The 27,997-nt window shown below is 36.9% G+C and overlaps 2 protein-coding genes across 7 annotated transcripts in view; both read left to right on the top strand.

Moving 5' to 3' along the window:
• The window catches only part of LOC141394054 (uncharacterized), a 208,677-nt gene that overhangs the window by 119,169 nt on the left and 61,511 nt on the right, over positions 1-27,997 (top strand). The window lies entirely within an intron of this gene.
• Positions 14,694-27,997, top strand: part of LOC141394049 (insulin receptor) — a 59,864-nt gene continuing 46,560 nt past the window's right edge. The window contains exons 1-2 of one of the 6 annotated variants that reach the window (XM_073967854.1): positions 14,694-14,892; positions 19,198-19,289. The gene's annotated coding sequence lies outside the window, so the exon portion shown is untranslated. Of the gene's footprint in view, positions 15,140-19,197; positions 19,290-27,997 lie in introns of all 6 variants that reach the window. The other 5 variants (XM_073967856.1, XM_073967855.1, XM_073967853.1 and 2 more) reach the window with 5 other exon arrangements.

Below are 27,997 nucleotides of genomic sequence, written 5' to 3'. Positions count from 1 at the left end.
ACCAGAAGTGGATGAGGGAGATTAGTTTTCCTATTGCACCAGACCTAAATCGCTTGAGCCTGTCTCTAATGGCCCGTACATGAAATGTAAGGAGCTAGAAGTCAGGTGTGGAACTGCTGAGCTAGAGCAGCCTAACGTATACATCCTGTCGATAAATAGCTGTACTCCAGGTTATAGGTCCATCATTAACCCGCTTTGGCAAGGTCATAATCGTCTGGCCTTGGTCGACTGTAATGCTCATCATGAGTTGTGGCACTTGGTCCTCGGTAATGACCAGAGAGGTATAGTCTTGCTTGAGCAGATTGATACCTCTACGTTTTTCACGATCAATGGGGACGACCCAGTCACAATTAGCGGAGAGTGTCGCAGTTCGCCAGATATAACCATCGTGTCACCTGGTCTGACAAATGACGTCACCTGGCAACCTGTCATTTCTCTTGGGTCAGACCATTTCCCCATAATTGTTTCCATCAGCAGACCTCCCTCGGAACGCTGTACTCTCATCAATCATGGGAAAGTTTATTGGCCTAGCTTCAGAGAATTCACAAATCACAGCTTAAAAAATATGTCCAACCCTTCTTATATTCGGGTAGCAGACAGGACGTTTCGAGATATCATCACTGCGACGTGATGAGCTTCGTCGAGCCAACTCCAAGGTCCACAGAGTCTAGGAGCTGACACTGGAAGTTAACAGGTTGGTCGGTGGGCATAAGTGGAACAAGTGGGTAAGTCATCAGCACAGCGCCCCAAATGGCCAAATTTTGAAGACTTCACTAATCACCGCTTCAGACAGCTCCACAATCCTTCCGATGTTCGGGTAGCATAAAGGACGTTCCGAGACATCATCATTGATGTAACCGGTCGCCATATACCAGTTGGTCGAGTACTCAAAGTGAGATCATATTTCCCACTAGAGGCGACGGGATTAGCCTCAATATACTGAAAATCGGGAGGTACCGTTATACGGGGGCTATACCAAAACATGGATCTATGTTCACAATTTTCGGCGGAGAAGTTTTGTGAACACTGAGAACCTCAAATGTCAAATAGCAGGTAATTCGGTTAAAAATTGTAGCTAAAATGTTCAAAATACCGAAAATCGGGGGATACAGTTATATGGGCTATACCAATATGGGTGAAAAAATCTAGCATTCTAGCACAATTATTGGACGATAGAGTGATTACAACATATGGACATGGCTCGATCGAGACAAAGTTTTATCCTGATCAAGAATGTATCACTCATTTACTCAAAGAGTGACACATCTCAAAAAATCCAGTTTCGAGAAAAATTTGGCACTTGAAATTTGACTTCCCAACTTAAAAAGATTATTACACAAACAATTAATAACATTTGAACCATATTTTGCAAACAGCTAGCCAGAACATTTCTTCAACTAAACCACTGTTCGGCGTTGCACTTGTGAACTGTTTTGACCATTCAAACATTAAACTGCGGCAGATATGCATGCATGCGAAAAACTCCCAAACGATTTAGTTCCACTTTTGACATGAGCCTATTATCTCTTGGAAAGAACATAAAAAAGAATCACCACCACATTACTAGGATTTAAGAAACTTGGCATGGCAGCAACCAGCTGATGGTGATATTCATTCCTGCAATGGCCTGGACATGAGAGGAACTCACGATCATGTGCAAACGTCATTCAAATTGCCATAGCATTTTTACAGGTTAACAGCTGTTTTATGACCAACATGTGTACCAACCAACCAACAATAACTATGACCACTAGACCCAATACACATATCCATGCGTTGCATCATAAAATTGAATTGGACACAAGGCTTATCAGCAGTGTTTGGTGTTCCTTACTGCTGCTGGGCAGAAGAAGAAAAAGACCTGACTGAACATAAAATACGCATAAACCCATTTAAATAGCTATTGAGATTTTACTGAGAAACAGCTGTTTTTATGGCTAACACGCGTGTTACCAATACGAACGAACGAATGCATATTTCTGTGTGCATTTTGCACTTTGTATTCTTCCTTTTTAGTCCAACTTTTTATTCTCCAATAAATGTTTAAATCTTTTATGACCAACTAACCAAAAGCCATGGCATGTTCACATAAACATAATGAGCTAAAGTTAGAAAAAGAACGAAAATCATAAAAAATTTAAATGATTCACAGATTTGCACAGCGAACTAATATCCCCGGGCAGTTTTGTTCGCAAGGGAAAATAAAGCCATATTATTATATTAATTTTTATTATCAATAAACATTATATTGAGATAATCAAATAATGAACCTATTATGTTGTTTTTATAATAAGGTAGTGTTGGCAATGCCATTCGTTGCAACTGTATTCTATTCATAGGTATCACTTTTTTGTGGTAACAGAATCGTTATATAGAAAATAAGGGAATGGTTGAAATGTCCGACCGAAAGGTCTTCTGTTCAACAACTATATACTTTCTTACTTATCTGACCAACTACAATACATTTGTCCTATAAGCAGAACTAAGAATAGATTTCCACTCACCACTCTATTTGTTGCTTTACTTACCCAATCTAGAATATTATGATTTCTTACATCATCTTACATCAGAGTCTTGATCTTCCCCTTTTGCTTATGCTTTTGCTCGTCAATGTCAAAGTCAATGCACAGTGTCCAATTTCCCTAAAATCCTGGCCAAAACACTAAAAATGAATGGATTTTGACTTAACTTTGGTCACTTATATTTTTGGGGTCGCAGATTTCATTTTTATGCTACTAACCATCATGGGAGTCAGTATAGGGGTCTTTTTGGCCATAAAATTTTACTATAGGTCCTAGAATACATCAAAACTCTAAACTTTTCCTAAACGCTAGGTTGACCCTATACTATAATCTGACATTCTGAATCAACAAAAATCAGTATATATCTGCATGACAAAAGCCACTTTAAGTTCGCGGATAAAAAGGCCTCTCTAACATATATCCCAAACATATTTTGCAGCAAACATATATTTGTTTGCAACCACTCACAAACATAACATATGTTTGGGTGGAAACAAATATTTGTTTGGATGTAATTAAATACAAATCCAAAAGCCACAAAAAGACACATACATACACTTATATAGATGGTGGTGTTTGTTTACTTATTGAAAGGCATAGAAATACAAAACACAAAAGCAAAAACAGACGCGTAGATACATACACAAAATTACACATCGCATAAGAAATACATAACAGACTTTAATGAAAGAAAAACGGAATAGAATAATGTATAAACAAGTAGGAAAAGCGTTAAGTTCGGTCGGGCCGAACTTTTTATACCCTCCACCACATATTTCAGCCATTTCGGTGGATTATTGTGGCCACAACTTTTAAAATTCCGAAATTCGGAAGGTACCGTTCTATGGGGGCTATATGATGGCGTGGACCTATACCTACACATTTCTGGGGGAAAGTTTTATACGCCTAAAGAAGACTAAATACCAAATTTCAGCCATATCGGTGTGATAATGAGGCTAAAACGTTCAAAATATCGAAAATCGGGAGATATTATGGGGGCTATATCAACACGTGGACTTACTTACTTACTTAGCTGGCCCATTACAGAACATTTGTTCTATAGGCCGAACTAAGAAGAGATCTCCATTCCTCTCTATTTGTTGCTTTGCACTCTGGAATACCGCGCCTTTTCATCTCATCATCCACTTGTTTGCGTGGTAGAAATGTTTATGGTAGAAATGTTTCTTAGCCTCTGGAAACACAAAATACAAAGTTACAACCGATTCTTTGGTCAAATGGGTATACTACATTCAAAATCTACTAAAATGACGTGTACTTTATAAGGGGTCTTATGTGGGGACTATACCAAAACGTGGACCTATATAACCCAACTTTGGTAGGAATGTTTTCTGGCCTCTGAAGACACAAAATACCAAATTACAACCAATTCTGTGGTCAAATGGGTCTAATACATTCAAAATATATTAAAATGACGCGTACTTTATATGGGGCCTTATATGGGGGCTATACCAAAACGTGGACCTATATAACCCAACTTTGGCCTCTGGAGACACAAAGTACCAAATTACAACCAATTCGGTGGTAAAATGGGCCAAAATTCCTTAAAACGACGACGCGTCACGCGTCATTTTGTATGGGGGCTATACGAAAGCGTGGACCTACATAGCCCGCTTTCAATACAAAAAGTCCTACGTAAATATAGTAACATATTTTCCCAAAATTTCATCAACCTACGTCAATCCGTTTGGACGCTAGAGTGATTTCCACAGACGGACAGACAGACAGACGGACGGACATGGCTATATCGATGTAGAATTGCACGCTGATCAAGAATATATATATTTTATGGGGTCTACAATGATTATTTCATTATTGCTATTATCGAACTTACTAACCACACAATTCGGATTTTACTAAACCTGTGGGCCTATTCTGTAACTTTTATCGATTGAAAAGTTGTTAAAATTTCTTTAGTTTTTGTAACAACTACAAAACAAACAAATGAAATTGTTGTGAAATAAACAATGAGTAAAGTTGTTAAAAAGTTACTGAATAGGCCCCCTGTAGACCTATTCTGTAACTTTTAACAACTATCGATATTGTTTAAATTTCTTTTTGTTTTTGTAACAACAATAAAACAAACAAATAAAATTGTTGTAAAATAAACAATGAGTAAAGTTGTTTAGGCCTATTCTGTATCTTTTATCGATTCAAAAGTTGTTAAAAATTTCTTTTATTTTTGTAAAAACTACAAAACAAACAAATGAAATTGTTGTAAAGTAAAGAAATGAGTAAAGTTGTTAAAAAGTTACAGAATACGCCTACTGGAGGTCGTACGCCTGTCAACATTTAATATCGGTTTAATAGTCGTTATTGCTGTAAGATAACTTGACATCGTTAACCAAAATTCGTCACCTGCTTATCCCGCTATGGTGAGATTGTTATTTTTGCCGTAAAAAACAAGTCTTCTGCCAACGTCACCTTCTGCATGTTCTCTTAGCATTCTTTCACCATTTCCCATCCCAAATATTTATTTTTTGGGATTTTAAAAGTTATATTAAAAGTTAAATTTTGTTCCCTAAAGTGGTGGTGGTGAGATGCATTTCTGGCTTGGTCCCTAACATGGGTCATATCTTTTCTTTGGATAGGCTTAAATTTGTCATGTTTCTTGGGGAATATTCCATCCCAGCAAAATGTTCGATGCCAAAGATGCCATTCAATCATGGGTGCAAGTGATTTGGTATGTTATCTTTTTAGCATCTTCATCGATGAATTTTATATGAGCGTGGACCCCAAAAGATTATATTCATTTTTGGATCCAAAGCATGTCATTTACACCAATGCTTTGACATGCAATTTTAATCGACATGTAAAGATCGGATGTTTCACGACTTCATTTGCATGGGTTCACATGATCATGCATGGGTTCAAAGATCGGATCTTTCACGACGTCCTTGTCATTGGTTCAAATGCTAATGAAAAGATCGGATCTTTCACGACTTCGTTTGAACCAATACAAAAGCTTCCATGAAATCACGTCATCGCATGGGAGCCCTTCTTTCAAATTTTGCTGGGATCTTATTGCACATGTATGGAAAAGAAACTCATAGTCTTAAATGGCATCAACATCTTTTACTCTGACATAAATACGTTCAATCTTGACCTTTTATAAGCAAAGCGCTTCCAATATATCGGACTCACCCAAAACTCAATCAGTTGTTTTCGCCACATGTCATTAATTTGAATGTCATTGATGCCATTAAAATTCGGCGGATCGATCAAGAGATCTCATACACTTGACACTCCATAGTTTCTAAATCGGTTGAGCTGTTTGCAACTGATTATTTAATTTGGCAATATGAGTATCTATTGGACTCTTTTGTTAGAAAAGTATAAGCATATTTTACAGCGATAAAACAAAATTGTTATGAATTACCTACTATCACTTTCATTTTCTTCCATTTCCCACCCAATGGGTTAATTTCGATCAACCAATTCAATAAAAAGTAGGTATGAGAGTCTTGTTTTCATTCACATCATCAATTACAGACGTTGCGTCCATAAAATGTCTTATATACGAAACTGAAAGAAAGGTTATAAAGATCAATTAATACAATTAAATTATTTCAGAGTCGGCGCAAAAAAACAACGAAATTAGTAATGAAACAATAACAACAAACACACACGCATTTTGTGACAACACGCTGGTATTTGACAAATTTAACATATCACTAAATTGAGTGACATCTTTTGTTTAATAAATTGATATGTAAGTCGTACAATATTATCGGGAAGAGTAGAATAAGAAAGTACAGAAATTGTTTTGTTTTCCTAAATGCTGAGATTTTCCGGATGCACTTAAGTAATAAGGGTTATCTCAGAAGTACTTCCACAATCAGAAGCGACATATGGTATGCCTTAGATTCGCTCTACACTTGCACTTAAAACAACTAATACGTCATTTATTTGACAGCTATTATATGGAATTGACAACTTAAATGGCACATGTTTTATAAAACCTGTTAGATGTGAAGTGGGCTTTACTTACTTAGGTGGCCCTGTGCGAAACATTTGTTCGATAAGCCAAAATAATAATTTTAAATCAGACAGATCTTCTTCTTCGGTTATCCCAATTGAATTTTGGCTTTCTTTTACTGCGTATGCTTAACACAGATGCTATTTGACCATGGATACTTATACCACGTTGCGATATTCAGCTCGTCCCGTTAAATATAAGAACAAGAAGGCCGAAAAGACGAAATTGGCAATCCATTAAAATACAGAGAAACTGCATACCTCTGCATACTATCCCGTGCAGTCGCTAGGTAATGAGAAAACGTTGAGAGAAGAACTTTGTCTTGTTGTTGTACGTAAATATGTTCGTTCGTACATTTTATTCAGTTATCTGGTTCTTTAGTTTCGAGATTCAAAAATTCTGCAAAATGGACTGACTGCGTCCATAAACAATCTGGAGACATGTGAGTGGGGTTAGCAGGGCAGTTCTGCTTTCAGAAAGGTTAGAGGGAGCCACCGTTTTGCAGTGGTGACTTAGGGGATGAAAGATACCAAGTAACGGTCCTCACCGTCTTTAACATGGCAAAGCCCAGGATTTATCTTGGTCCCTCTTTCATCTCAAGTGGACACTGACCTCCCCGTGGTGTCACCTGGGGAGCTGCCTTTAACAGCCGTTAAAAAACGAAAGAAAAGAAAAACAAACCCCTCTAAAGTCGACGAACCCCGCAAACGTTTTAAGGACCATGATCTGCGATTCTGCACCTGGAATGATCGCATTCTTTATAGAGAAGGTGCAGTTTACGCATTGGCAGATGTACTTGAAAACTACAAGGGCGACATTAATGCCATACAGGAAATACGATGGATTGGGAAAGGCGTCACAACAACACCTAAAGGTCATGCACTGTATTATAGCTGCCATGACGTAAAGCATGAGTTTGGTTGCGGATTTGTAGTTGGTCGGAGGTTAAAACATCTGGTGAATGAAAGACTCGCTGCAATTCGATTAAAAGCAAAACTCTTCAACATCAGTTTTATTTGCGCTCATGCTCTCATTGAAGACAAGGACGAACAGACCAAAGATATATTTTACGAGCGCTTAGAGGAAACTTATGACCGTTGCCCTGCCCATGACATTAAAATTATTCTAGGCGATTTTAATGCCAAAATTGGAAAGGAGAATATCTTTGGCCCAACAGTCGGGAAATTCAGTCTCCACAGTGAAACATCTGAAAATGGTATGAGGCTGATAGACTTTGCAGCTGCAAAAAACATGGTAGTTAGCAGTACCAGATTTAATCATCTCGATATTCATAATGGCAACTGGCTGCCTCCAGATCAAAGAACAAGTAATCAAATTAATCATCGAGTATGTTGGATGTACGATCTTTCCGTGGAGCAAACATAGATTCGGACCACTACCTTGTCTGCCTAAAACGTTCCAAATAAAGCACGAACAGATACAACGCGGAAATTGGACTTCGGTAGGCTGCAATCACAACAGATAGCCACAGCATATTCCACTCAACTAGACCAATTTCTTAATGAAAACACTCCTCGTCCCGATAACATATCAGCACAATGGCCCACTCCTGCAAACAGCCGCATAATCCATACTTGGATACCAGAGACCTCCACTAAGGAATTCATAGTATGACCAGGAGTGCCATACTGCTACCGAAGGGAAACATGCGACATATAGGGCTACTCTACAATCAGTTGCAACGCGTAGCGCACGGGAGAAAAGGAGAGGGGAGAAACGTCTTTTCCGCAGGAAAAAGAGAGAAATGGAAAGACGGAAGGGTGAAAAAATCGAGATATACAGGAGCCAGAAAGAAGTCCGAAAGTTCTACCAAAGAGTGAAACATCAAACTGATGGATTTGGTACAGGCACATCCTCCTGTAGAGACCACATCCTCCTGATACAGATAGTGTGCTCAGGATATGGAAGGACAGTTCTCCAAACTGTTGGTATCCGATAGTAGCGAAGACGGCGAAGATACCACAGATCCAATCCCAGAAAATGGTATTGAAAGTGTACCGCCCAGCCAAGATGAGGTAAAGACAGCAATAAGTGGGTCTGGCGGTAAACGGCGAGAAGACAAAGTTAATGGTGTCGTCGCGCAATGCGTCCATAGCGATCGGGCCAACTGTTGACGTTGGTTTCTTTAATTTTGAGGTAGTAAGGTACTTCGTCTACCTCGGCACCGCCGTAAACACACCAAAAAAATCAGTTGTGAAATACGAAGAAGAATAGTGTTGGCCAACAGATGCTTCTTCAGCCTGAATAAGCAGTTTAGGAATAAAGCCACATCTCGTCAAACAAAAACAACGCTTTACAAAACACTGATACTACCCGTGCTGATGTATGGTTCAGAAGCCTGGGTACTTGCGCAAGCAGACAAGGCAGTGCCTTATGTGTTTGAGAGAAAAATTCTTCGATAGATCTATGGACCAATGAGAGTTGACGGTGAATATCGACGTCGCATGAACCACGAGCTGTATCTGCTATACAACGATATCAGTATAGATAAACGTATCGAGATGCAACGATTGCGTTGGCTAGGCCATATCATAAGAATGAGCGATGATGATCCCGCTAAAGAGGCGAATAAATTCGGGTCGCATGGTGGTGCACGCAGAATTGGCGCAAACAAGTGGATGAAGAGATTCTACGGATCTGATACTTATGTGTGAATTCCGCAAAAGACACATATAGTTGATTATCCAAAACATTTCAAACATGGAGGGAAGTCTTTTCTAGGTCCTTGAACATCTAGGCATGTTTGAAAGCCTTCGATAGGTCAGAAGCCACCATAACTGTTCGGTCTCATGGCCTGTTCTGGTTTAGCCCTCGACTGATATGCGTCGAATATGGCTTGTAATGCTGTTGCGGTGCTGTGCATTTTCCGGAATCCATGCAGATGATGGACAGCCGCGAACTGCTTCTCATCAAAGTAGTAATGTGTATTATCTCTAGAATCTTCGCTACTGGCGAAAATTGGGAGATTGGCCTGCACGATCTACCTCCGATGACATCGTTGCCTGGCTTCAGTAGAGGGACAACACTGCCAATTTTCGTGGCTAGCGAAAGGTTGAGGACACTTGTTAAATACTCAATCCTGGTTCATCTAGTTGCTTTAGCATAACCATCGAGATTCTGTGTGAGCTCAATGCTTTGGATGATTTCGCGTTACGAATGGTGTCTTCTGCACCCACGCTCATCGTAAATGGTGGTGGTAACTCCCCGGCTGATAGGGCTCTTATATGGTGTAGAACACTTCTCATCATCCTGTCACTCCATCAACTGTCGGTTGAAATAACACGTGCACCTCTTCGGGTCATTTACTGTCACGCCGTTGAAAGTAAGAGCCGTTCTATCATCCTTCTTGGTAGATTCGAGAGTGATTTAACCGTTGCCAATAATTTATTTAATCCTCAACTAATGTTGCATTGCTTCAGGTGGTCTAGCAACTTTTTCCGCTTATGTTCGCCTACATACTAGCCTGTTGACTTCAAGAGCAAGTTCCCTAACCCGTGCATCTTCAGGGTTCGTACGACGAAGCTCATCACGCTCATTTGTCCCTAGTCCGGACACCTCTGCTAGGTAATTTGATTTAATTTCGGGTATTCGACAAACAGCGAGAGGCTGCCTCTAACAGGCCCGAATATCTGAGGAAGTGGACAACCCTCTTTCCATTCAACTTTTCGAAAATTATTTAACCGTTGCCAATAATTTATTTAATCCTCAACCAATGTTGCATTGTTTCAGGTGGTCTAGCCACTTGTTCTGCTTATGTTCGCCTACTAACCTGTTGACTTCAACATTAAGTTCCCTTACTCTTGGAACTTCAGGGTTCATACGACGAAGCTCATCGCGGTCATTTGTCCCTAGTCCCGTCGCCTTTGATAGGAAATTTGATTTAATTTCGGGTATTCGACCAACAGATATGTAGCGAGCAGTTTCTCTCTCCTACCCGAGTATCTGAGGAAATGGACTGTCCTCTGAAGTGGTGTTTGTAAATTCACTGAACCTGTGCAAATCAATTTTTCCATGGTTCAGCAAAGTACTTTGGTCGGAGGTTATGAAGTCGGGTGATTTCTTAACGGAGACGATGATCGGAAGATGATTTGAGCCAAGCAAAATTACGGGTTGCCAGGACACGTAATTTATCAGAGCAGGTGCCACAGTGGTGATATCTGAGGAGCTGTGACAATCTCCTCTTATCCTCGTAGGAGCGTTTTCATTTACCGTGCAAAACGTGGAACTATCAATTTGCTCGGCCAACACTCTACCCCTCTGTGTCTACCTAAGACGGAATGCTCATGATGAACATTCGAGTCCCCTAGTACCATTGTCCTCTAAAAGCGAACTAATATCGGGCATATAATGCAGGGTACAGCTGTTCATCGGCGGTATGTACACATTAAACAGCTATACCTCGGCTGTACGTCACTTTACTGATACCCACATACATTCCATGTTTGGGTCACTAGAGTCAAGCTTAAGCAAGATAGGTCGGTACTGGACAGACTGGTGTATTTGAAAGGTAAGTCTTCCTCCGCTTCTTGTGCGATCCTTCCGCAGAACGTTGTAACCATCGCAAACGTTGCAAGCTACAGGTGACGGTGAGCTATGTTTCTTGGATAGCGACGACCATAATGTTCCTCCGATTCATAATGACCACAAGTTCGCTGACCTTATTGATCAGATCGTTGCAATTGAATTGCAGGAATGATTCATTTCCGGGCCGCTGAACAACAACTTGTGGTGTTAGATGCTGCGTTCGTAGTTTTTGGGAAGACTGCTTGGGCGTCTCGTATTCCGACGACGAAGTTGGAGAAACACTCTGAGATGATCTGGGACAGCAAGCAGCATCATAACTCCTACAGCACTAGTCCAAGTGGCGGTTAAGGCCTGCGCAGCCTCGGAAGATGTATCCATTTCCTGGATGCTGGGACAAATCAATGGCTAGGGGGTTCTTTTCTATGCCGGCACGAACCACAAGAGTACGGAGCAGGCATTCCGGTATTTATTTCCGCCCCAAGGTGAAAAATACGTACACATACCAATAATTATTTAGGTGATGGTCCCTGGCTGAAGATTCCTCCGAGTCAATCGGATGCATAGAACCGAACGCCGTGGGATTGTTATTCTAAGTCGACATATGGTGGGATGAGACGGTGACAAACGGAGCCAAATCATGCACGCGCCAGAAGAATCCAGTGCAGGCATTCCGGTACATACCGTTCCCAAAATAAAGACGAACACGAGCATATAGTACCTGGAGTGTCTCCCCTGGCCGAGATGATGTTTCCACAGGTCAATACGGTACATAGAAGCGTTCGTCGCGGGATTTCGTAAGTTGAAATTCATGCCTTCGACATTTAAGATAATCTGATGGTTTCGTCCTCAGCTAGAATGAGCTGCAGATTATTTGAAGTCATTCGATCTTTTTTATTCCCTCAGCCTTTAGGCTAGAAAGGGTATATATACTTTGACACGACCAAAAATGTGCCTCATCGAAATAACGGTTTTAGACCCCAAGTACGTTTGGATGAAATCCGTTTCAGACAATTTGGAGTCGATTTAGCCAAGTCCGTCTGTCTGTCTGTCCGTCTGGCTGGCTGGTGCGCACGATAACTCTCAAAGGGATCAGCCGATTCGAACCAAATTTTGGGTATCGTAATATTTTGTCCAAACTTAGTTTAAGTTCGAAGATGGGCCATACGATCCACTTCTTCGGGTACCTCCCCCACAAAAGTTCAAAATTTGTCTGTAAAATGGTGTGAACGATAACTCTCGAAGGGAGCAATCGATTTGGTCCAAACTTTGCACATCGTATTATTCTTTCCAGATATAGATCGGGTTCGAATATGGACTATATTGGTCCAATCCTTCAGGTACCTCCCACACAAAATTCGGATAAAGTGAAGTTTAAGAGCTCCTCTCGGATCATGTTGAAATTCGTTTCAGTAAGTTACCCTTGCGGCTCCCTTTTTGACTGTATAATTTTGCGCAAGTCCACACTTCCTGAGATTTTGGCCTAAAAGTTCCAAGAAACCCTGACGGCACCAATCAAAATGTCAAATCCGCAAGATAATTTTCGCAGGGAGTTTCTGATTGGTGCAGACTTTGCACATCATATTATTTCATAAAGTCATGTATCAGGTTGGAATATGGACTATATCGGTCCACTCCTTCGGGTACCTCCCACACAAAATTCGAAAAGAGTGAAGTTTAAGAGCTCCTCTCGGATCGTCTTGAAATTTTTTCAGCATGTTGTCCTTGCGGCTCCCTTTACGGCGGTAAAAATTTTTCTTGCGCAAATCTATACTTCCTGAGATATTGGCTTAAATGTTTCAGGAAAACCTGACAGCACCAACCAAATTGGCTAATCCGCAATATAATTCTCGCAGGGATTTTCTGATTGGTACAGACCTTGGAATATGGGCTATATCGGTTGGAATATGGGTTATCTCGGTCCACCCTTCCGGGTTGTTTTTGTTGTTTTTTTTTTTCAGTGGCTGAGGGTATATCTCCGTCAGCACAGCTGACTGATACTTTCCTACTTATTGTTTGTAGTGATTTGTATGGGGCCATAGGTGCATTTTTACCAAAATTCTCTAAAGGCCGCAATTATGGTCCAAACGATGAAAAATTTTCCAGTTCATTGTTGTGGCTAAAAAACGAATCCTACAAAAAATTATGAAAATCAGATTGGATTTTGATATAGGCCGATTTTAGGTATTTTTTTGTAGGATTCGTTTTTTTTTTAATTTAGGGGGCAGGAGTTCCAAAATTTTTTGGATCAGTCCAATGTACTTACATATGAGGCTGCTTCCCTTAAATCAAAGAATAGCTTTTTCCAAATTTCTTAATCCAATCGAAATAACTTATTTGCTACATTTGTCATTTCAAACGGCTACCTTTGCTGTTTTGATGTTAAAGCTAATACCGCCAATATAAAAAAATACACCTTCTGCCAATAACGCCGCCCTATTGCAACAATGTATGTAATTGAAAACATAGAAAACGATCAGCTTCAAAAAGGATCCGCAAAGAAAGAATATTAAGCTGTTTATACCCTCAACTTCAGTGAAATAAAATTAATGAATTAATTACCTTTGCGAATATATGTAATTGCCGAATACACCGCCCATTTATGGCGCATTTACAAAGATTGGTTTCTGCATTGGTTTCTCAGCTCGTTCTTTCATTCATCGATTTCTATCAATTGCAATCAATTTGTCAATTCCGAATCAATTTTCATTCCCTTTATTTTCTCACCCGGTTTTCATTCACCTTTATTGTGGCGCTCTACTCTGTGTTCGAGTGTGATCACTGCACACTAACGCACACACACAAAAACTCACTTACAGTGATTGTACCTTTTTCTGTTACTAATTGACCGGGTTACAATCACCATAATTGTGTTTACGTACGGGTGACGCACACAGATCGTATTCTGCTCAACATCGTCGTCATGTGTTGCTTTCCTCACAAATGCATAAACGTCACTTTGGGTTGCAGTTTTCCACAGCACAGTAGGTTCTTTGCCAAATCCTAACCTAAAAAATAACTTCAATAAGTACTTAAGTGAAATCAAGAAAGCTAAGCTAAAGTCTTGGGTCAGCTTTAGTGGTAGACTCCAAATCCATATATAGTATTCAGCGGAGTTGCGCTACGTGGACTAACTCGGGGCTAGAGACTCTGCATCTACTATCAGGGGTACACTTCCCCGGTTGTATGGATCTTGATGGTGATCTGCACACATTAAGCCATAATAAAACCCGCACTGAAGAGGATGAACAAACAGAACAGAGGATGAACTAACTAGCCTGCAAGAAGTCAATTGGCGATTAACAGCTTTCAGCCTTACAAGTCGCCGGGACCAATTGACTGAGATGCTGAAAAGTAGGATCATCAATTCGCAAGATTATTCCCACTGTTCTCCAATCTCGATGATGATCATTATCTACTTGCTGCATGGGTGTTGGTTGGTCGGTTATTTTCTTGTATTTGTAACTCCTTAGCAATTCTCATTCGTACATTCGTTCTACTACACACATTTTGGGGTTCTTTCTTCGTACAATTTTACCATCATCATCATCATCATCATCATCGTGCAATTCTACTCGCATTTCGTAAATTTATATGAATGACCGGCAGAATTTGTTTATCTTTGTGCGCCGAGTTTTGTGGTCTTCACTCATTCACGAAACACTTTGGCCGACAGTCTGCCAACGGACGTGGTCGTCGTCGGTAGTCAATCGTAAAAATTGGTCACTCATTCAGTCAAAGCGAGATTCGAAATAGAAATGACGAGTTTCGTTGTTCATTAATTTTGGTGTTTTATTTTTTTTATTTTTTTGTGAATGAAAAGAATTTGAAGCAATAAACACAAATTTAAGAAATTTTTAAAAATTAATAAAAATAAATTAATACAATATTATGTGATTAAAGTCAATAAAATTTGAAGTGTGCCAAAATATTTTCTAAAAGTTTAATACTGATAAATATGAGCTAAAATGAAAAAATAAATAAAAAATATTTTACTGATCATTAAAAATAAAATTAAAAATATTAATTGAAATGCAATATTAAAATTATTAATATCTTGAATAATTTGTGCAAAAAAGTAAAGTTAATTAAATAAAAGAAAAAAGAATAAAGTGAAATAAAATCAGCTATTTAAATTGAGAGGAAGATATATTTTGAGTCGATTGTGATGATAAAAAGAAATCATAAGAAACCATTCAATACAAAAAATGTTCCAAACCTAAAGAATTTTTAAGAAATCAAACTTAAATAACCTATAAATTTTCACTTCAATAAAAAAAATTTTTTTTAAGAATGCTATATTTGCAAATGTTGGGAATATATCGGTTTGGAAATTAATTTGGGACCAAAGGCCCGACCACGCCCACTTTTTAAATATATCTATATTAATAAGAGAGTAAAGTGATTGACTGACTGACTTACTGACTGATTGATTCATCAACGGCTGAAGCTAGAATCTTGAAATTTTGTGTGTGGATCACTCTTGGTCCAAAGAGGTCAGATAAGGCTGGGTGTTTGGAAATTCGAACTAGAAGGGTACGAAAAGTACTAAAAGGTACAAAATTTGGTACCCATTGTATTAGGAAGAGGTAGAATTCTGAAATTTGGAATGAGGGTCACTGGTGGAGAGTTAGAAAGATGTACCAAAGTGTTTTTGGAAATTCGACCTATAAGTGTAAGAAAAGTACTAAAAGTTACTAAATTTAGTAACAATTGTATATAACGGATATAGCTAGAATCTTGAAATTTGGTATGAGAATAAAGGATGGGAAGTGATGCTGATATAAGAAAATGGTTTTGGAAATTCGTACTTATGTGTACGAAAAGTACTAAATAGTACTAAATTTGGTATAATTTTTATTAGGAATGAACGGATAGAGCCATAAACCTGAAATTTGATTTTAAGATTACTGTTGGAGTGTAAGATTGAGATATAAAGGCATTTTTGAAAATTCGTACATATGCATGTGTACGAAAAGTACTAAGTAGCACTAAATGTGGTACATTGTGGATTTGGGTGAACGGGTAGAGCTGGAAATCTGCAATTTGGAATTAAGATTCCTGTTGGAATGTAGAATTGAGATATGGATGTAGTTTTGGAAAGTACCTTTGTGTACGATATGTACCAAATGGTACTAAATTTTGCAAAACTTGGATTTATGCAATCGGATAGAATTGGAATCCTGAAATTTAGATATAAGGAGTGTATGATTAAGGTACTTTCGCAAATTCGTACTTATGTGGACGATAAATACTAAATGGTAGTAAATTTAGAACAATTTATATTTGGGTGAATGGATGGAGCTTGATTCCTCAAATTTGGACTGAGGGTCACTGATGAAGAACAAAAAATATGTACCAAAGTACTAAATGGTACAAAATTTGGTTCGATGGGGATTTGAGTGAACTGATAGAGCCGGAAACCTGAATTCGTAATTGATATTACTGCTGAAGAGTAGGATTGAGGTTGTTTTGGAAATTCGTTCTTATGTGCACAAAAAGTAGTAAATGGTACTAAATTTAGTACGATTTGGATTTTGGGGGAACCGATAGGGCTGGAATCCTGAAATTGGGAATTAACATTACTGTTGGAGTGTAGAACTAAGGTAGTTTTGGAAATTCGTACTTGGAGTACGAAAAGTACTAAGTAGTACAAATGTGGTACAATATGTATTTGGGTGAACGGAAAGAACTGGAATCCTGAGATTTGGAATTAGGACTACTGTTGGATTGAGGTAGTTTCAAAATTCGTACTTATGTGTACGAAAAGTACTAAATTATATCAAATTTGGTACAATTTAGATTTCGGTGCTGGAATCGTGAAATTCGGATTTGAGATTACTGTTGGAGTGTAGCAATGGAGTAGTATTAAAAATTCGTACTTATGGGTATTAAAAGTACTAAATTTGGTACAATTTGGATTTGGATGTTCGGATAGAGTTGGAAACCTGAAACTTGGAATTAAGATTACTGTTGGAGGGTAGGATAGCTGAAGTTTTGGAAATTGTTACTTATGTGTATGAAAAGTACTAAATGGCTCTAAATTTGGTACAATGGGGATTTGGGTGAACAGATAGAGTTGGAATCTCGAAATTTGGAATTGAGATTACTGGTGGAGTGTAGGATTGAGGTAGTTTTGGAAATTCGTACTTATGTGTACGAACAGTACTAAATGGTAGTAAATTTATATTTGGGTGAACGGATAGAGCTTGATTCCTCAAATTTGGACTGAGGATCACTGATGAAGAATAAAAAATATGTACCAAAGTACTAAATGGTACAAAATTTGGTTCGATGAGGATTTGAGTGAACTGATAGAGCCGGAAACCTGAATTCGTAATTGATATTACCAGGGTTTCGGAGTCGGAGTCGAGCAATTTTGCTCCGGGCAATTTTTTCTTCAACATAAGAATATAATATTAAATTCGGGACACCAATTTTTTCAAAAATAATTATTATTTTAAAGGAGAGCAAACGGTATACCATTCAAATTCAGAGAACGATTCACAGGATATTTACTGTCATTTGAAGTCTAGCTTTTCATCTATATTTTGATTACAAATTGCATGTCCAAAATATTTTTGGTCCAGTTGATCCTTTACTTTTGTTGCAAGCAAAAGTTATGTTTTTTGACAATCGAATTATAATTGGACTTTTAACGTCTTTTATATAAGTCTTCTGTCAGAAGATCTACTGGTCTTCTCACAAAAGTCTACTGATCTTCGTGATCTTCTGATCTTGTCTTTGGATGACATCTAACATCCTTGTCTTTCATTAAAGGACCTGTTGGACACCTATGAAGGACATTGTGGTCGCTATGGGAAATCTTACTGATTGCAATGTGACATAAAATGGAAGTCAATGTCTGGGGGTAGAAGATGAATTCTAAACTGCTTATATCCATTTTAAAACCTGGTTATGAATTGCATATAATTTTTACTGCATTTAGTCCTTATGATTTGTATTGTCCTTTTATTTTCACATAGTCTTGTGCCACAATATGAACATTTTCATGAAAATGTTTTGATCTTATGGATAAGAAGGGAGAAAGCTATCTCCTTCACCTCCTCTCTCTCTCCTAAAAGTTAAAAAATGTTCATGTTATATTTTCAATGTCTGGCGCAAGAGTTATTTTCTCACGAAGAAAAATTCCTACCAGAATATTCTAGTGCTTGTACTTTGCTGCTATTTTCCAATGTAAGATTCAGTAGAAACAATATACATAGATATGAATTGTTCATCATATTTATGTTCTGTAGTTAAGTATTATATTCGAACGGATGTCTTTTCTAAAGAATATGTTAGGAAAAACCAATAGATTAGCCAATATGGGCCCAAATATACGAAAAAGTTAAACATTTTTGCATATTTTAGCGGTATAGGAATTTGCACTCGGAGTCGACCCGGAGTCGGAGTAGTGAAAAAAATTGGTCTGGAGTCGACCCAAAAATACCTCGACTCCGAAACCCTGGATATTACTGATGAAGTGTAGGATTGAGGTAGTTTTGGAAATTCGTACTTATGTGTACGAAACGTAGTAAATGGTACTAAATTTGGTACAGTGGGTATTTGTGGGAACGGATAGAGCTGGAATCCTGGAATTTGGTAAGACCGTAGTCTTGGAGTGTAGGATTGAGGCATGGAGGTAGTTTTTGAAATTCGTACTTATGGGCACGAAATATACCAAATGGTACAATTTGGATCTGATTGCACCGATTGAGCTGGAATCCTGTTTTTTTTTTTTTTTTTTTTTTTTTTTTTTGAAAATCGTACTTATGGATACGAAGCGTACTTAATGGCACTCAATTTGTTGTTGGGTGTAGGGACAGTGCTGGAATCTGTATTCTTAGGATTTAGGGTGAGTATTGGTGTGCTATGTTGGTGTCGCTGTTAATATGTAAGGGTGAGATACGGCTGATCTTTTTGAAAATCGAACTAAAGGGGTACGAACAGTACTAAAATAACAATAAATATTGATTAAAATTGGTATTAGTGCAATAAAATTTTCAGTGTTCACCATTTCCATATTATATATTGTTTACTTTGCTATCTATAAAACTACTGATAGAACATATATTTTGCTGAACTTGTGCCATGTTTTTAAAACGCTTGAAAATTAATTTGGTTTCATCTCAGAATATATGTAGATACTTTTTGCGGCCTAAAGACCAGACCATGCCTACAATGTGTTATATCTCCAAAAGTACTGAACTGTTTTTCTGAAATTGGTAATGTATATTTTTATGAATTTCGGAAGAGGTGGATAAATTCCCCACTTGCTTTTTAAACGCTATATATGCAAAAGTTCTGACCATATGGGTAAGAACATTAATTTTAGGAGCCAATGTGGTTGGTGTTCCGTACCTCTTCGTTAAAGCCAAAAAATCTATCCACGCCCACTCTTTTCAATACATTATACTTCCAAAACTACTAAACTTAATGAAATTTTCAGAAAATATTCAGGAATATCCCATGGTGGAAAAAAGTCTATACATTTGTTGATTAATTTTAGAGGGTCCTATAATTTTAAAATCGCTATATTTGCTAAACTTATGAACGCATCGGCTTGCCAATCAATTTGCGAGACAACGGTCTCCGATCAAATGTTCTTAGTTAAATAAATAGTATAAATAGATCGCATTGGAATAAAGTTGGGGAACGGGGTGCGATTATTAATCCTAAACAGCTTTATTCGACAACGTCCGAAAGAGAAAGGAAAGATTTCAGATAAAATCGGTTGATAAATTTGAAATCCTCAATGAATAGCTCAGTCTGACAATGGACCCGATGACATGGGGGTAGAAAATGCCTATTTATACCTATACCTATTCTATATATAATTCTCCAGTCCTCCGAAACGGCTGAACCGAATTTGATGACATTTTGTATGTAGAGTTTTGAGGTCTGAGGATTGGTCGTAACCATATTTATACCCTACACCACACTGTGGTAAGGGGTATTAAGTCTTTGTGCATTTGTATGTAACATACAAAAGGAAACGAAATAGACCCATAGTTCCTTTTGACGATATATGGGCAAAAATTTGTAAATTTGAGTTTTCCTTTATAACAGTTCGCGTGTTACAATACACCAAACATGCACTTCAACATAAGTTAAATTTCTACAAATATGCCCATATGTACATATAATTACTTTCTGAGTCGTTTTATGGATGTCCGTCCGACCGTCTGTCCATGTATTTTTGTTCGCAACATACAGATCGAATTTTTTGTCCGATTCACTTGAAAATTGGGAAATATATTTTTTAGCCATAGGAAGATCGCTATTACTTTTGGTGAAAATCGGTTCAGATTTGGATATTGCTCTCATATATATTTTCGGCCGATTTGACGTATTTGTTACACCAAACATGCTACATAGGTCCGATTTTGATGAAATTTGGTATGTATGACTGCATTCGACCTAGAAATTAGTACGCCAAGTTATATCGAAATCGGTTCAGATTTGGATATAGCTCCCATATATATTTTCAGCCGATTTGACATAATTGCTGCACCAAACACGCTATGTATGTCCGATTTTGATGAAATTTGGATTGTTTAGATCTATTATATAGAAATCAGTTCAAATTGATATATGGGTAATATTTTTGAACATTTAACATAGTTGAAGCCAAGGTTTAGCATTTAATAACTCGCGAAATGGTGTTGAATATTTTTCAAATTAAATACTTTCAGATAAAATAAAATGTATTTAGACTTGGCAAAAAATATTGGCCTTAAAAGTTAATTTGGGTGGGAGCTGAGGCTACATTTATGGGTTGAAGCCAACGTGTCATTTTTTGTTTTCTCTCGATTTGTGATTAAACCAAATTTTTCACGATAATATTGTCAAAGTAAATGTAGAAGCCAACTAAATAAGGATCATCTCATCTATTTATAACTTTTCAAAATTTGATCTACGTCTACCATTAAATGATACTGACATTTTGAAGCCAGATTTTAAGTGTTTTTTGGAATTTTCTTTTAATTTCGTTCCGCAAACACGTTTTCCAAAAAATATATATACTCGTAGGATTGTAGAAATCGCGATTCTGAGTTATTTGATATATGTGTCGTAAATGTAGCCTACACAGCTTCACAGAAATCTGCAGCCAAATACGAAAATTTTTTGCGAACAATTTTCTAAAAATCATATTTTTCGGGTCTATTTTTTACAATTGTCATTCGTTTTACTCGTACTTGATGGCAAATTTTAGATTTTTACGTTGCGGATCTAATAAATCTTTACTCTTTACTCTTCCATCTACTAAAACGCGAGATACGAGAAATTCCAAGGTAGGAAAATCAACTAATATTGTTTTTGAAAATATCGCGCATTTTATCGCGTATTCTGTCGGCCTCATGCACTACTATGAAAAAACTAGTGCAGTATCTTCGTTTTTGCGGAAACAGAGATTAAAAACTTCACTGATAAGGGAGCTACATAAATTTTATCCCAAAAAATAGTGTGTGATGCTACATCCACGGTTCCTGATTGATTGCTACTTTGCGCAAATTAGAGATATTTTATAGGTTTTTTAATGCTTAGATGCAAGCGATGCTACATCTATTTCGAAAAATATATACAAATTAAAAGATATGGTCTTGCTATACATGAAAATCACATGCGGACAAAACGATTTTAATAATTACGCGATTTACAAACATTTTAATAATGCATATAAATTAAAACGGTTTATTTGAACCTTATTTCCGTTTAAGAAGTCTAATGATTTATTTCAACAACCCGATAACTTTCCTCAATGGGAAACCTTCTATGTGAATGTTGGGAGTTTCAAGAAAAATAAAAAAAGTACTCCTATAGAATCATTCCAATATTTTCAACTCTAGAATGCATGTGAAAACTATTATTCCAAACCAAAATTTGTTTTTTGTAACACAAATATGTGCTTATTTTGGCTATAATATCCTAACTACTATCCCGATGATTATAAGCTTGGTCTCATTTGATTCCCCGTGACGTCTGTTAAAAAAACCCCCCCGTGACGTCTGTTAATTTTTGACGGGTAAATGGACCTATATTTTCAAAAAATTCGGATTACATTTAAAATTTTGCAAATTTTTTGTAAATTCCGCGAATGCTGAGTAACATTTTACAAATATTATGCAATCTACTTAATGACGTCACTTTGTGATAACTTTTTAGCGACAATTGTGCTCAATAAAATAATTAGCGTTTTTATAATAATTTTTTCTTAAAAGCAGAAGTAAAACCGCGATAACATTTGTCCGCAACAACCAAAAAATTGCTCGCGAGCGGATTTGTACTGGGGAATTTTTTCTTAACCTATGTACCAAAAATCGTTAATGTAACGCGAAAAGAAAAAATTCAATTTTTTGGAAATGTAATATGAAATAATTGGCAACACTTCCCATATATCTCCTATATATATTTTACATATTCACAGTGGTGAAGGGTATCATATAGTCGGTCCCGCCCGACTAGGATCCTTTCCTTACTGGTTTTTATACGGCTAAGTGTAGTGATAGCGGTTCAGCTAGTACCTATTTAAAAGTTTGTTTTTCTAAAAACTCATGTAACACCGCGAAATATTCGTCGTATCTTTATCTTTATTCCTGGAAAACACATTTCACCCGCGTATGTTATATTTGGAAAAGGAACTCTCGACCTTTCCACTGATGTCAATTATTTTGATTTAAATGGTCAGATTATAATTTTGTGTAATGTAATCACACAAGATTTCGCAGTTAAGGTGAGAACAATGGATTTTTGTTGCTTATTTTTTCGGCCTCGCTTCCAAGCGCAAAAGTGAAATTGTACTGTTTTCAATAGGAAAGGCCACAACGAAGCGAGGCTTCAGGCCCCAAAGTTGAAAATTGTTGAACTTTTGAATTCTTCGCCTGGCTTCATTTTTGACATTTCGTTTCGACATTCAATTTGTTATAAACACGTGTTCAATCTAAAAAATATAATTTGGCTGTAATTTTTACGATCGGTAATAATTATTTACGAACAATTCATATTAAAAAATTGAATTTTATTTGATATATTGAAATAATTATGTTTATAGCGCCCATGAATTTTACGCTTCGATGTGTGATACCAAGAAATAAGCGGCCTATTGAAGAAATAAGCTAAGCAAGAAAATTAAGCTAAGAGCTGACTGTGTTCTCACCTTTATAGTTTAACGCTGACAAATTGTTGCACGATCAGGAAATATGCAAATAATTTTGCATAATGATCGGATAACGTTGAGGTAGTAAAATTTACCATAACTTCTGTGGAAAAATATACAAATGTTATTTTTGGTCCATATTTTAATTTCTGTAGGACACATTCCGGCAAATTACGAAAAGCAAACTTGAGAACCAACTCTTGACCACCCCCTTAATGCAAATTACATCAATGTTGAAGTATGATAATATAATAATTGTTCCACAAACATCCCAGATGGGACAAGGGAGACTTCTCTCATATCAATGAGTGCACCCCGATTCACATTAGCTCAATGATATGGACCTACTGTTTACTGCCGAGTCCGAATGGCGTGTCCTAAGACACCACTTGTAGAGAAGTTTTACATGGCTGAAATACTCAGAAAATGTCGCCAACATTACTGAGGGGTATTTTGCCACCGTTGAAAATGTTGATGTTGCCTGGCTGGGGAATCGAACCAACGACCTTCTGTGTTCAAGGCGGGTGTGCATACCATTGCACCACGGTGGCACCCAGAAGTATGACAACAGAGTTGGGTAATCTAGTTCATAGTTCACTGTCCTAGTTCAAAAACGCATAAGTAACGTCATAAAAACTAACGTGTGATATTAAGTATACCAGCGATAGCCAACCACTACGAATGCAACCGCTTTGTTTGTGTGCTCCCGAAAAATATCGTGTTCCTTAATTCATTGCTAAAATTGAAAATCATTGCTAAAATTAAAAGCTATGTCCGAGGGACATATTGAACTAGATAGTGAACTAGGTCGTTCAATTGAACTAGATTGACACAGCTCTATATGATAATGGAACTACTGTCTAACATATAAGGGGTTTCTGTAGTGTGTTGGTTTGTTTGTAAATAACATTTACCTTCCATGGTACAAAATGTAGCAAACATTATAGTGAAGGTTTCAAATCATGATAGAGAGTTTATTAACGTAATGACGTAATGATGTACGGAGTCTAGATGTAATGTAATGTCTCGAAATATTCGTCCATTCGGTACAAATCACCGAAAGCTATTCCTAAGGTTATTTTGATATTGTTTTTAATGCAAGTTGTAGTTTGTGGAAGAAACATATATGTAAATATGTATATGTAGCCAAAACATTATAAAATAAGGAAAAAGAAATAAAAAATAAAAGAAATTTTAGGAAGATACTGAACCAAAATAATTACAACACTCTCGAAATCAAGGTATTTTCATAAATATAAATCGATTATTCCAAAATTATGTCCTATAGAAAACTAGAAGAACTGGGTCAATAACATCGGCATAATCTTAATTAAATTAAAGATGAAAGTCCTCTAAAAAGTATGAATGTATGTTGTATGTTGCACGAAATTTAAAGGTTTGTGTTAATGGTGTTAATGTTTTCATCGACTTCATCCAATGTAAAGCAATTGTATTATAGACCCTGTAATGAGCAACGTCTAATCGGGTTTTAATTGACAATAAAAAGGCGATCAATCTACTTGGTACTAATTTAAAGCTTTGCTGGTCTTCTCGATTAGCAGGTTACATGTTTCGAATACAACAAATAGAAGCAGAGATATTTGTCATTAATTGTCAAAATATTAAAATTGAGATAGTTTGCCGCCTGTTGGAATAGCTCGGATATTTTATTGTCAACACCAGCACATTTGGTATTGATTTAAAACTCAGATTGTCTACTATGTTCAACAGAATATGTTCAACAAAAGCGGAGATATCCGCCATGGAAATACAATTCCATAAATTGGAAATTGGGATACTTGAGAGCCGTTTTCGATATCTCTAGTATTTGACCATTTTTGGTAAGGCCAATTTAAAGCTCACAATGTCTTCTTTACTACTGTTCACTATTGTTGAAATACGTGCAACCAATGCTGGGATATTCGTCATTATAATTCAAATAAAAAAATGAAAAGTGGGATTTTCTACTTTCATCCCAGGCTTTGCTTTAGGAAGTTCCTCAACCATAACTGTGATATTCGTCATTACAATTCGAATAGCAAGAATTAAAAATTGGGTTGAATTAGCGACTTTTGCATTATATCCGTTGTTTGACCACCTACGTTAACCTACATTGCATCATTGTAAAAGTGATATTCTCTTCTTTCATTGAATACCCCTACTAGAAGCGGAGATATTCACATAAGAATAAAGCCTTGACTTTTTCCCCGAATATGTTTTATGTCAACTCCGACCAATGAATGTCATCCGACCATCACCACCTCCGAGACTCTCATCAACTCCCAAAATTTCGTGACGATCCGCTCAAAATTGCGACCTGTAGCGTGATTACAAGGTTTAGATGGACAAACGGACGGACACACATAGCCAGATCGACTCAGCTCGTCGAGACATTTATTTTGGTATATCAAGCTTTTTGTAAAAAATTAACTTATGTTGAAACTGAGGTATGGGGTATTGTAACTTGCGATCAGTTTTACTCTACCATAACTTTGACCGCATTTCGGTAAAATAAACTGTTTTAGCCCGATTCACCGAGGGGTTTCTTTAAACAATATTTTGAGCGGAAGCTGTGGTCGTACTAATGCAGGTATCGGCACCAATACAAATGCATTGTTTGCGGCCTCACGCATACGCCTCTCTCTCTCTCCACAAACAGCGTGTGCGTTAATGCATTGCTAAAATTAAAAATCATTGAAAAAACCGACAACAGAACCTTCTTCTTTGACTTCTGAACGAAGACTGAGAGGTGGTTGTTCTGTTGTTATTCTCATCAAGGGCACGTGTGCCCCTTTTTGCCGAACATTGTACTAATGTAAAAAAATCGGAAAAAATCGTTGAAGGAAACGAGTTTCATTATGTTATTTTCCAATTAGTGGTTTTACAACACAATGTAGAGCTTAATAATCAAAGGAGAAGTTAAAGAGTACACTTCAGAGTTGAAGTTTCTAAAGATGATTTTTTAATATATCCACTGTATCTACCTCAAACGGATGCTAACATTTTGAAACCTGAAAAATGGGGGTTTTTGAATTTTTGCTATTCCCTAAAAGAATATAATTTGATTTTAGTACTCGCGATTTCGCATTTTTTAATGTATAACATGAGGGTGTAGCCCTCACAGGGTCACAGTAATCTGCGCACAAACACGAAATTTTTGTGCGTAAATTTTTCTCAAAAACCTATTTTTTGGTTTAAAATTTACAAACGTCATTCGATTTCCGTGGAAACCCGCGTAAATTTAGTTTTTTAACGTTCTGAATCTAACAAGCCACGACGCGTAAAAATCCACCCACTAGATCGGCGGATATGATACCCCTCAAATTTCGAAAATTTGTAAAAAATTATTTTGAAAATATTGCACATTAAAACGCGTTTTAGATGTGTCAGTTTTACTTAAATAAATAGATAGATACGCGTGTTTAAACTGCGCGAAAACAGATATTTAAAAACTCTCGTAAATCCAGAGATATAATAGATTTTTTCTAAAAATTGAGTGCGATGCTACATCCACGGTTCTTGATGGATCGCATTGATGGATCGCATAGAATGATGTATTTTTTAATGGTGATTATTGAAATCGGATGCGCATAAAATGTAAATGAACTTGGCGGAAATTATGACCATTTTACTGTATTTTGCACCCTAATATGCAGCAGATGCTACATCGTGGCCGCCAAATAGAATTTGACAAACTATACATCAAATCAGAGGGATTGATTCGCTGTGTTGGAAAATCGGATGCGCATCATGTCATTTTCATAATACGCGGTTTATATGCGTCTTAAATGTTGTAATATTCAATATAACATTATCCTAACGTTATGCCACAATTGGAATTCCTTGTGATTTAATATAAGGTTCTAATAATACTATCCAATAGGAAAACTATAAGCGAAAAATTTGTTACAACGGAATATCATCATTATTGCGTGAAATTTTGACGAAAATGACGAAGAACTCAAACATTTTTTCTCCAATTTTTCCTATAAAACCATAAAAAAATAAAATTAGAATAATATGATTTTAATTTTTTCGTAATATTTTCTTCGTATTTTTGCAAATAACATAAATACTATAGCTCCAATCTTCACAACTTAGGTTTCATTTTATTCCTCAAAATGTGTGGATGCTGTTATAATTTTTATATATTTTTCGTAAGTATGAGCGCTATTGTTTCAAAAATATGTTTGTAAATACGTGAAATTATTTAACAAAATTGATTTTTCGCGAATCCATTGAGACTTTGCGATTATTTTTTGCATCATCGCAAAAGTTACGAATTCAGTTAACGATAATAGGATATAACAGCTAACTACATTAAGCCGCGATTTTTTAGAATTTTTTCTAATTATCAAAATTAAAACGGTGATATCTTTTGTGCGTAACGATCAAAGTTAGTAACGAAAACAGAGTTGGAATGCTGATTTTTTTCTTAATCTATGTACCAAAAATCATTGATGTAGTATCAACATTTTTTGTTTGATTTTTTTGAAATGGAAAAGACAATTTTAGACATTTTTCCTGATATGCACTCCGGTTTATCTGAAAAGAACCAACCAATGTTTTTCTACAAATACCGTTATATCTGACGATAGGAGAGGAATTGTAAATTCTCTTTTTGTGGACATGTAGAGTATATAGTAACCAATATTTTCAATACCTAACATGTTTAACATATGGGTTATAACGGTACTTTTTACTCGCTTTATGAAAAAATGCTAAAATATTAGCATGTTTTAATGGTTCACCAGGATAGAACCATCCTAAGAATTT

Source organism: Musca autumnalis, unplaced genomic scaffold, assembly GCF_047663935.1.
Source record: "Musca autumnalis isolate F117 unplaced genomic scaffold, ASM4766393v1 scaffold_2, whole genome shotgun sequence".
NCBI classification, from domain to species: Eukaryota; Metazoa; Arthropoda; class Insecta; order Diptera; family Muscidae; genus Musca; species Musca autumnalis.
Note: the sequence above shows the minus strand (reverse complement) of the source record. Positions and strands in the feature narration are given on the sequence as shown.